The sequence below is a fragment of the Brachyistius frenatus genome, unplaced genomic scaffold (assembly GCF_029030835.1).
Source record: "Brachyistius frenatus isolate BFR_SWC_R1_liver_20210118 unplaced genomic scaffold, ASM2903083v1 Contig_662, whole genome shotgun sequence".
Taxonomy (NCBI): domain Eukaryota; kingdom Metazoa; phylum Chordata; class Actinopteri; family Embiotocidae; genus Brachyistius; species Brachyistius frenatus.
In genome coordinates this window covers 1-11,086 of record NW_027211261.1, presented here as the reverse complement: position 1 = coordinate 11,086, position 11,086 = coordinate 1, and the positions used below count along the sequence as shown (strand labels likewise).

The window sequence follows — 11,086 nt, the reverse complement described above, 5'->3', positions numbered from 1 at the left end:
AGTCCTAAACTGAACACAGGAAATCTAGTGTGTTACATAGACTACATATAGTTGAGTTGTTCATTCAATATGTTGTTTATTTAGATGTTAGAAATGTTCACAAAGTATGAAGGTAACATTTTTTCTTCCCTTCTCTCTTCTCCCCCTCATTCCTGACTAGCACCAAACCTGGCAATTTAATCTTTAAATTTAATTTTAATTAAATCAATTTAATCCAGGTTCCACTGAGATTTGAACTCAGATCGCTGGAGTCAAAGTCCAGCATGCTAACCATTACACCATGGAACCACCGTTGTTGCCATGTCTCTATAGAGCCGACCAGGTATTTGAAGTTTATTAGAAATAATTTGAAACCCATCACAAGACTTGGTGCAAACCATGTAAGAAACCTTTCCCCAGTTTTGTCAGCACTGTGGACTCTGAATCCAGGTGAAATCTTAGACCCCTGGGGAGGGATCTAAGGACTTCATTGTAAGTAGCTGCTAATTGACATCTTTAACCACCTACCTTGTGAAGTGATGGTTTTTGCAGTCTGACATATATGGCTTCTTTCACTCCTCTCTAAAGCCATCTGTCTATTCTTGCAAACATGTGCAAGTAATGTGAATATTACTGTCCTCAGATCGGGTGCTCACACAACAACGGTCAAGAATGAAGTCCCGTTCAGGGAATGATATTTTGGCACTGCAATGCACTGGTATCCAACCAAGAGATTTCCTCTGCCTTAACTCGATGGCAAAATTCAGAATTGAATCTAATCTGTCTGTAAAATGAATCACTGTGTGCAAAAAAGTTGGATGAAAGCTTTGTTGAAAAGTAAAAAGCCGGGTGCATTGACAACTACGAGAAGCTCATGTCTTTGTCCCGTTTCATGGGCTGCCACATACAATATAGCACAGTGGAACATTCTTACTTGGATCCAAGTCTCAAAGGTTTCAGTGCAGTTTTTAAATTCTTTGATTGCACATGACTAAAAGACCCGGATCAAAAGGAGGATCATTGTATGGCCTTGGTTTAATCCTTGCATTGGCTGGTAATTGAACCCAGGTCAAGTGCTTGGCTAGTACCTATTCTCACCACTATACCACCAACGCCTGCCCCATATAGAGCCACAGTACTGCGTGAAAATTTACAAGCCTTGTAGTTGACGGGATTCAAACCTGCAGGGAACTCCCTGTCCGATGCCTCGTTGTTTCTTATCCAAAAGAGTGGACTCCGAATCCAGTTGAAATCTTGGTGGCAGCTGGACTTCAAACCGCACGACTGGTAATGAAATGTAACCATATTCACAATCAGAGAATTGTGAGGATTCTCAAAATCAGGTCCCACCTGGCAAAAATGTGCAAGTAATGTGTATATTACTGTCCTCAAATGAGTGTCCCTTGTCCTCATCCAGTTTGGGTAACCACATGTTTCAAGTGCTTCCCTCATGTGGTTCCCCTCCTTTGCCTTGCCCTTTGTCATTCCAGGCAAGTTCTTGAAGCAAATTTGCATTGATGGTGGTTTGGTGGTGATCACAGCTGCCTTACAAGCAGATGACCCGCATTTGCTTCCCGGCCATCGAAGGGTCTTTGTTCTTAAAACTCTGATGAGAACAGCATTAACCACAACTAAAGCCAGTTTGAACAGATGTAAAGAAACACCCTCCTTTTCAGTTAGTGCCAAGCTACTATAACAGGTACTTTAATCTTGCCTAAATCCAGGTTCCACTGAGATTTGATCGCTGGAGTCAAAGTCCAGAGTGCTAACCATTACACCATGGAACCACTGCTGTTGCCATTTCCCAATGGAGCCGACCAGGTATTTCCCAACCGCATCAGCACCATTTGCACTAGGCGCAATTGCATCATTGTTTAGGTGTGTGTGTGTATATATTCATTCATTTCTATGGTGTAAATATGTCTATTTATGTTTTATATGTCTGTCTCTCTTGTTTTTTTTGGACGCTGAGAGCAAAGCTATAACTGGAGTCAAATTCCTTATATGTGTTAACATACCTGGCCAATAAAGTGATTCTGATTCTGAAGTGGCATCACTACACTAGTGGCCGTCAGCTTTTACTGGTAGGTGCATTCAAATTTAGGTCTCACCAAGCTTTGAACTTAGAGCACTGGTTTCAGAGCCCAGAGTGCCGACCATTACACCACGGAACCACAGCAGAACCCTGCCGAACTAGTTTTATTTTTTTATTCACTTTATTAATCCCCGAAGGGAAATGTCTTCACTACAGCAGGGGGGCTGTCAGGGGGGAGCTGCTGCAGCAGGCTGCCACTAGCGCGGCGCCAGGTAACCTGACCTGAGGTGCATGTTTTTGGTTGATGGGAGGAAGCCGGAGAACCCGGAGAGAACCCACGCAAGCACAGGGAGAACATGCAAACTCCCCACAGAAAGGCCCAGGACCGGATTCGAACCCAGAACCTTTTAGCTGTGAAGCGACAATGCTAACCACTGCACCACCGTGCCGCCCACATTTTGGAATAGTTTTTCACAGGAGGCAGCCAGAATTAAAAAGTAGCCTCTGAAAAATCAATGTTCCCTCTGGACATGACCAGTCATGTGACGTCACATTTACTATCAAACAGAAATCATCAACAGAGACTCTTCCGATGCTTCAGGAGGGCTGAGACCATGAAGCAACGATCCTTGAGAGGTGTTCTTTGAGACATTCAGGTTTCAGCAGGCAGAACGTTTCCATCCAACACTGAAAGAAGAGCATCAGGTCAGGAGAACCAGGTGGGTCTAGTTTGTGTGCCGTGAATTCATCCCAGGAGGGTCGGAGTGAAACTACGGAGCTCTGCTGGGACCTTCTGAGTCGTCTGAGGACAAATGTTCACTTCTAATGACCCAAACTGTCGCCATGGTAACAGGGTTCTCCAACATGACAACACACCGCTCACAGCGCAATAAAAACCCACAACAACACCATCGTAGCTCCTCACCACTCCTCCTCACCTGAGACTTTTCTCTGTTCCCCAGAAATGTTTGACAAACTTTGATGTTCGCTCTCTGATCAAGTTTCAGGTGTGAAAACCATCACAGACGCAGCAGAACACTGCTCACAAACACAAGTGGAACTCAGGAACTGATAATTAAGAGATGAAGTTTGTACCAGTTCCTCATCAGGGTTTTATCTTCCTGCTCCGTGCACAGAGCAGCAGTCTCTGAACTTAGGGATGGACTCTCATAGAATGCTGGATTTTCCTGCAACGTATTGAGAACCTAAACGCACCAAAAGCCAGGCCGGTACCACGTTTGAATACGAAGCCTGTTGTAAAGACTTTAAAAGAGAGCAACGATCTGACTGCTGTCGATGTCAACACATGTTCAGATTTCCATCTTCATGAAGCTGCAGATGTTCAGCTTTCTGAGCAGTTTTAGGATTTCTGGTCCAGATGAGTTGAGATCAGAACTATTTGTTGACCTCAGAAACAGCAGCCGACAACACGGTCGGACCAAAGGGAGCGTTTAGTGTTCTGGAGCTTCTGATCAGGTCACATGACTTCAAGGACGACTACTAAAAGACGTGTTGCACGCATGCTGCAGGAGCTGCAGTACCTTCACCATGTCCTCTTCCTGGGGACCGTTGCTGTCCACGTATTCACACAGGTCCACAGAGGGGACGGGTCTCTCCATGACCAGCAGAACCTCCTCATCCAGATCGTACCAGTCCAACAAAGACATGGCGGAAGGTTTGGCCGCTGAGCTGGAGACTTGCATCATGAACTTCTCCCTCTGTAAGATCTAAAAACACACGAGGACGGCGGATGGAACTGATGTACTTCCGTTGTACTGAAGTACAACTTGAAGTACTTCACTCCAGTATTTATTTCATGTTTCTACGTTTTACCTTGAACTCCACTTTACAGCTCAATATTGTATATAATATTAAATATAATAATATGTGTTTCACTTCATTTATTCAGCTGTTGTTTCGACATTTGAACATATAAAGTACATATAAACATATAAATAAATATAAAGTACTATTGATTTAAAACCAGATCGTGACAGTAAAGTTGATGTGAAAAGATAACAGTAATATTTCACTGATGTCGTATATTCAACACACTCAAACCATTTAGTCTGATGTTTAGTCTGACTTGTTTGTGAAATTAGACTGAAGATAAATTCATTTCTGTCAATAATGAAATCAGGAAAACAATATTTTCTTTAAACAAATGAAAAACTGTGATGGTGAAAAAAACAATATTTCAAAAACAATCAGTTGGTTTCAAGAAGATCACCAACAAATGTTTGTAACTTCAGACGGAAATCTTCCTGCAGATAAATGAGCTGAACTGTAGGAAGAGTTGGAAACACAAATATCTGCTTTGCTTGAAATAATTTTAGTAAAAACACACTTTGTTTTTCAGCTTGTTTTAAGAAAAACTACATAAAATGCTGTGATAAGCGTTTAGTGTTGCAGCAGCTGATGATGAGATTTCTGACGTACCTGAAGGCTTCACGGAGACCAGAGGGAAGCAGCGACGACAACGTGGCGCCTATGTTGATTTGAAAAGTGTCCTGAAAGAAATATGGGAGAAAGATGGAAATATCAGTGTGAATATGGAGAAGTTGTGGTGAACTGTCCAAACGTCTCCTGTGTGAGTGAGACAGTTCTGAGGTTCTGAAGAGTCTCTGTGACCCGGGTTCTGTTCTGTGATGTCACAACTGGACTGTTCTGTGATGTCACAACTGGACTGCAGCCTCAAAGAGCTCCAATGAGAAGAAGTGGGCGGCAGAAGTGTATTTGATTCAATTAAAAAAATAACAATACATTAAGTTTGTAAAAAGAAGATGATGTGTTCGGTTCATTAAATGAGATTTCCAGTGAAGAAATGTAACAGAAACCTTAAAGAACAGAGCACGTGGGAAGAAGGCAGCTTTTAACCCTCTGCTTTATTTGAGTTTGAGTCTTAAGTTGTCGGGTTAGTTGAAGAGTTTCCTCATCGTCACACCAGTTAAAGCATGAAGACCAGAGATGAGAGCATCTTCACTGGTTTTCTTTCATTTCCACAAGGAAACAGATGATCATGTGGATGATTTTATAGCTACAAGAGCAGCTGAAACAATCATCAAAAATATTCTAATAAATCAAGTTCAAAGCACTAAACATTAACTAAGGAAATTTTTGGTCTTTCAAATACACTGAGTTTTTCAAGAATGTATTGCAAATATAATGACAATAAATTGTACTCTTGGCAAATATATAAAAAGTTCACTAAAATCACGCTTGCACCAATTTTCACAAAACAACTTTTAACACACTTTAGAATAATTTTACTTTGTAGAAATATATTGTTAGACAAATATACTTTAAGTTAAAGTTTATTGTAATTACTAAAGTGTATTAATTTGAACTTTGTTTTTGAATATATTTGTTTATGTAATTATTATTATGTCCTCTAATAGTTCTGCTCGGTTCATGTTCCCCAGCTAAACTTGGGCTCCTCAGCTCCATGAATAAACAGCATGTACCTCATGACGTCAGCCTGCTGAAGGTCCGACTCCTCTTCATTTACTGTTGGCTTCTAATCGATTATTAACAGCAGCTTGCAGAAGTTGAACAGAACATTTTGTAGAACCTTATTTCAAATTTGTCATTAAATATTTTTCATCATATAACAACTCATTTAATGGCCTTTAAAACTAAAATATATTCAAGCACATGTTTAACTATGTGTTCAAAAAGGAAACACCTGTAGCCAATTAGGTGTCTCCCTCCCATTCAGCCAATCACAGGAGAGTAGCTCGGAGGGCCTGATTTAATGTGACCCCACTGCGGTACATTTGTGCAGCTTTGCGCCAGCGAGCAGCTCGTTCAGCAGAGCAGCAGCTGGTGTTCTGTCTGTGTGCTCACAGGCCGTTCAGGTGCAGCTGCATTTGTAACGTTGACAAGAAGGTGCATTTTTCAGTTAATATGAACGACTACAACCTCCAGGTAGCTTCCGCCCGCTCTCCGCTGCGTTATAGTTTGACACAGAGCTCCTCGGAGAGGAAGCTGTCATGCGCGCAGGCTAGTAACCATGGCAACAGCGGCGAGGTATACAACAGCACTGAGGGAAGAAGGAAACATCAGCTTTACTCTACATAACTAGATGTACATTGTTTTACAAGTGGCCCGGCTATATTTTAGCCACTTTGTTGGTCCTTATTTCCTTTATATTATATATATATATATATATATAATATTATTATGTTATATATTTTATTTATAACCTGTGTTTAGAAAAAAAAGTCTAACTTTGTGCGAACAGTAACGTGTGTGTTTGTGAACATTCAGTAATGTAAGCTGCATGTTGACTGGTTTGGTTTGCAGGTTTGTACAGTCACGAGTGATGAGACAAAATGGCAAAATAAAATCAAGATGTTCATATTTATTTGCTCGGGTAAGGGTAGGTTAGGGTTAGGGTTCAGAGGTCAGGGTTAGGGGTCAGAGGTCAAAGGTCAGGGTTAGGCTTATGGCATCTTGTTTGCAGGAGTGGAATCTGCAGTGGGATTCCTCTCTTGAATGCATCCTGTTCATCCTTCAGTCTCTGGATCTCCTGCTGGTTCTCTGATGAAGTTTCAGAGTGAGACCTCCTTTCTGTCTCCAGCTGCTGCTGAAGACTCTTTGTTCTTTCAGCTTCATATCTCTGGTTGCCACGATGTAAAACTTTGATGTTTTTAACCTCCTTCCTCATTTCATTTTGCTTCTTCACCAGCAGCTTCACCTGTCTCCTCTCATCAGCCAGCTGGCTCTGGGTTTCTTCTAGTTCTCTGCCAAATGTGATCCTCAGTCTCTGATGCTCCAAATACGTGGCTCTCTCGTTGCGATACAGATCGCGCTGCTCCTTTGCCGAGGTCTTTTCTTTGTGGAGCTCGACGGTCAAATATTCAATCTGGTCCCAGAGTTCTTTGTTTTCCTTCGTTTCTGACTTCAGGTTGTTGGAGAGCTCTGTGAGGTTCTTCTCCTGAGAGACGCCGTGTTCCTCGGCCCTTTGCAGCTCAGCCTTCAGCTCCTCCACCTGTTGGAGTAGAGCTTCCTTTTCTCTCAGTAGGGCTTCTTTCTCTTGGTGTTTCCTTTCCTTTTTTGTTCCTGAGAACTTGTTGAAAATCTGCTGCCAGAAGCGATTGTTGGTGCTTTGGGCAGATTGACTCTCTTTCCAACTCCTCTTGTATTACTGTGTCACCAGTTGCAAGGTTTGGAACGGAATGACCTCACAGTCTGCCAGAGGTGTATTTATAGACCTGATGATGTCATAAAGGGAATTGAATATTACCTTTGATGTCTGGAGTTCTGAGTTCTAATGATGTCACAATGCACATCAGATTTGATGGCGTCACAATGCAAAGAATGGAATTACTGTTTCTAATGTCCAGAGTTTTAATGTTGACAGTTTGTGGACATTCTTAGTGGTCTCAGCAGAGCTGAAAATATTTGAGAGCCCTCTGTAAAAAAATATATGTATATTTTGAGATATTTCAGTTACATTTCCGAGATAAAAGCAAAAAAACATGATTTGTATTTCCAATTTTTTTATTTCAGTCTCTTTATAAATTTCATAAAGAGGACAAAAAGTTTTAAAAAATGAAAAAAATAAATAAACCTGCAGCCTGTCGGGCTTCGATGCCGCTCGGTTTGAGAGTCTCCCTCAGAGTGTCATCAGAACTCATCTCCACTGATGAACGAGTGATGAGAGGAGGCTGTCCACCAACTGGTCAAAGCCATTCATCGGACCAGCTGGGAGTATTCCCATCTGCCAGCCGAATTACAGCTGACTCAGCCACCTCTCCTCAGTATCTTTATGTTTAAAAGCTTCGTCCAAGGAAGAAAACCCAGAATAAAATAGCTGATCCAACGATTCCTCATCAAAAAGACATGTTTGCTGTTTTCGTGAAAACACTGATGATTTCTCTTTATCACTGGGTACAAAATCATGTGCAATAATTCACAGAGTTCACATCTTCTAAGAAATACAAATATTCTCTACAGACACAGAGGAGATGGTTTAATTCTGGGAACTGACATCCCATAATTACCTGTGAATTCTCACCACAAATCTGGTTCTGTTGATTAAAAATCTGCAGCACTGTTGGCATCTGCTCGCACTTGAACGTTTGCTCCTGAGGAAATGTTCCTTCCTGTCACTGCAGCGGTAAAAGGAACGAATGCAGTCGTGAAACCTGAACAACACGAGACCTTAAACATGAGCTGAATTGATGCAGTTAAATTATCAGCTTTTATTGGACCTCAAGCTTGTTGTTGCAAGCAGAGAAAAAGAGAGAGAGAGTACGGCCAGAGTCCAGTCTGAAAATAGTTCATTTAAAAGACGACTAACTTCATGAAAACATCCGGTTTGAACTGTTTCATCCTTCAGTCTCACTGGAAGGAGAGATAGAAAAAAACTAAACAAATTGAAGTCTCAAAAGTTTCACCGGGAGAAATGAACTCCAAACATCAGCAGAAGGAAAAAGTGCTGCAGAGGTGACGGATGATCAGAAATCAGAACCACAAACAGAAAGAAACATGAGAGGGAGGAAGGAGGGCAACACACGGTCCAACATCCTCCAGAGGTTCAGAGTGGAACAGGAGACGCAGCGGGGCCAACTAGTGGTGGAGCTGTGAACTGCAAGCTGAGTGCAGAGGATGAGGAGAGGAGGAAGAAGCCGCTTCGAAGCTCAAACCAAACTGATATTTCTCGTATTGACCTGCAGTGATTCTCGACTCTGCTGCTCAACAAGGACCGACGATTTCAAAAAAAGAAAAGAAAAGAAAACACTGAAATCTTTAAGTTAAAGAACACAAGACAACATCATTATATTTTTGACTTCATAACAAACTTGATTAATATTTGAAATGATCAAGACTGAATAACTTTAATGTCTTGGTATAATTTTCCTTTAAATGGTGATGATTTAAGTTTCCAAAGCAAACAACAAATCTTATTCTAAATAAAAACTGCATGAATGTGTCTCTTTTTTGAGCTTTGATCTGATTTTGGATTTTTATTCCACGTATTGAGAAGATGATTGTGATCAGCTCTAGTTTTAAAAGTCAGTCCTGCAGGACAGACGTTTTTCTAAAATCAGTTTTTTTTTTCTGGGATCTCATTTAAGGCTGTTTGTTGTCAATCAAACTGCACAAACGTGAGTCATGTGCAGATTAGTCAGGGCGGCACGGTGGTGCAGTGGTTAGCACTGTCGCCTCACAGCAAAAAGGTTCCGGGTTCGAATCCGGTCCTGGGCCTTTCTGTGCGGAGTTTGCATGTTCTCCCTGTGCTTGCGTGGGTTCTCTCCGGGTTCTCCGGCTTCCTCCCATCATCCAAAAACATGCACCTCAGGTCAGGTTACCTGGCGCCGCGCTAGTGGCAGCCTGCTGCAGCATCTCCCCCCTGAGAGCCCCCCTGCTGTAGTGAAGACATTTCCCCTCGGGGATTAATAAAGTGTATCAAATCAAAATAAAAAAAATCCATCTTTGCTGCCAGAACGAGCTTCCTTTATGTTTACTGGACGAGTATTTAGAGATCTGGAACCTGCAGCTTCTATTTATTACTTTTATTTTCTATGTTGGGGAAACGGGTCCAAATGTTAGACGTCCTCTCAGCATCGGTTGTTTGTTGGGATCTGGTCACTCTGGCAGCTTTAACTTCCTGTTTGAGGGTAATTCAGTCTTTAACTTCTGCTTTTTACTTTCCAAGTGAAGAACTGCACCTTGTTTTCCTTTGTAACAACATATAATAAACAATGCAGACATTGTTTAACCATGAGTCCATCTGATATTATTAAACTAACTATTTTTTATAGACAAATCATACATAAATAACTCCTCTAGGTTTTATAGTTGATACGGGCTTGCTGTTTAATTTTCAGGATATAAATCGAGAATATAAATTATTAAAACAGCCTATAATATGGTAAATATTTTTATTTTATTGCATTCTGTGTTTTTACGGCAGATAACTTACTGAATGTAACATGAATGCTTTTTTAGTTATTTATTCCTAGTTGAAATACATTTGACTCCAGCTGCTGGTTTTCCTTTGCTGAGTGGCTGTTAGCCCAGCGTGCAGCACGTGTTCATCCTGCACGGGGAATGGCACGGTGACGCACAGCTGCCTGTTCTCCTCCATGGGGCGCTGGATGGTCTCGAAGGCGTTGGAGCTTCCAGACCAGCAGCAACGAGCCATCTGGAGACATTGGAGACGTCCCAGTCGAGCATCAGACCGGCTCTCTTCGCCGCCTCCTCTGGGCCGTCCAGCAGCAAACCAAAGCCTCCATTCATGACTTCACCCCTGCAGGACAGATAGAGTCACAAACACACACAGACTTAAGTGATGGATTATTTTAAAATAAAGATTCAAACAGGTCATTCCTAGCTCTTTAATCAGTCGGCCCTACCAGCCAACACCGTCGCTGTTGTGCAGGAAGACCCACGTTCTAGTTTAAAAGAACATGGAAAGAAACAGCTGTGAAAAAGGAGAGAGAGGTGGTACTGCAAGTAACCAAGGTTACGAGTTCAATTCCAGCTGTTTTCATATCTGTAGTAACTATTGAAGGTTCTGTGTGGACTGTAGGACGTCAGAGTCTCAGAGTTAAACTCATCTGGCATCGCTGCGCACAAAACAAGGCATGAAACTGTTTTTATTTTCCTCAGTTCAATCGTTCACCTGAAGGTCTCTGCCTGTATGGAGCCAAATCTGGGACAAAAGTTTAGTTCATTCAAAAAAGAAATTCAAAACTTAATGTTAAGGATCAAATCTTAAACTTTAAGTCTCAAATTTGAGTTTTTCAATGTCTTTTCTTTTTTAAATGAACAAAACTTTTGATCCCAACTTGTCTCCATAAGCTGCTGCCCCTTCACACAGTTCATCGATAAACAGCAGCAGAAACACGCTGATCAAATTCTGGTGGTTCAGGTTGTCAATTACAAACTCGAGCGTTCAGTCATTTACGCACATTAAATACATCATAAATTTCTAACAAATGTATAAAAATTCAGTGAGCAAAGATGTCTCATTTTGTTGAATCCCTGTCACCTAAATTCCTCCTCTCGTTTCTGCTCATTTGCATATAAAACTGGAAAGTGAGATCCGATCACAAGTGG

At 41.5% G+C, this 11,086-nt stretch overlaps 1 non-coding gene across 1 annotated transcript; it reads right to left on the bottom strand.

The window, feature by feature from the left end:
- Positions 1-216: 216 nt before the first annotated feature.
- On the bottom strand, positions 217-288 carry trnaq-uug (transfer RNA glutamine (anticodon UUG)). The gene has a single exon. It is a non-coding gene; the product is annotated as a tRNA-Gln (tRNA).
- Between the last annotated feature and the right edge of the window lie 10,798 nt (positions 289-11,086).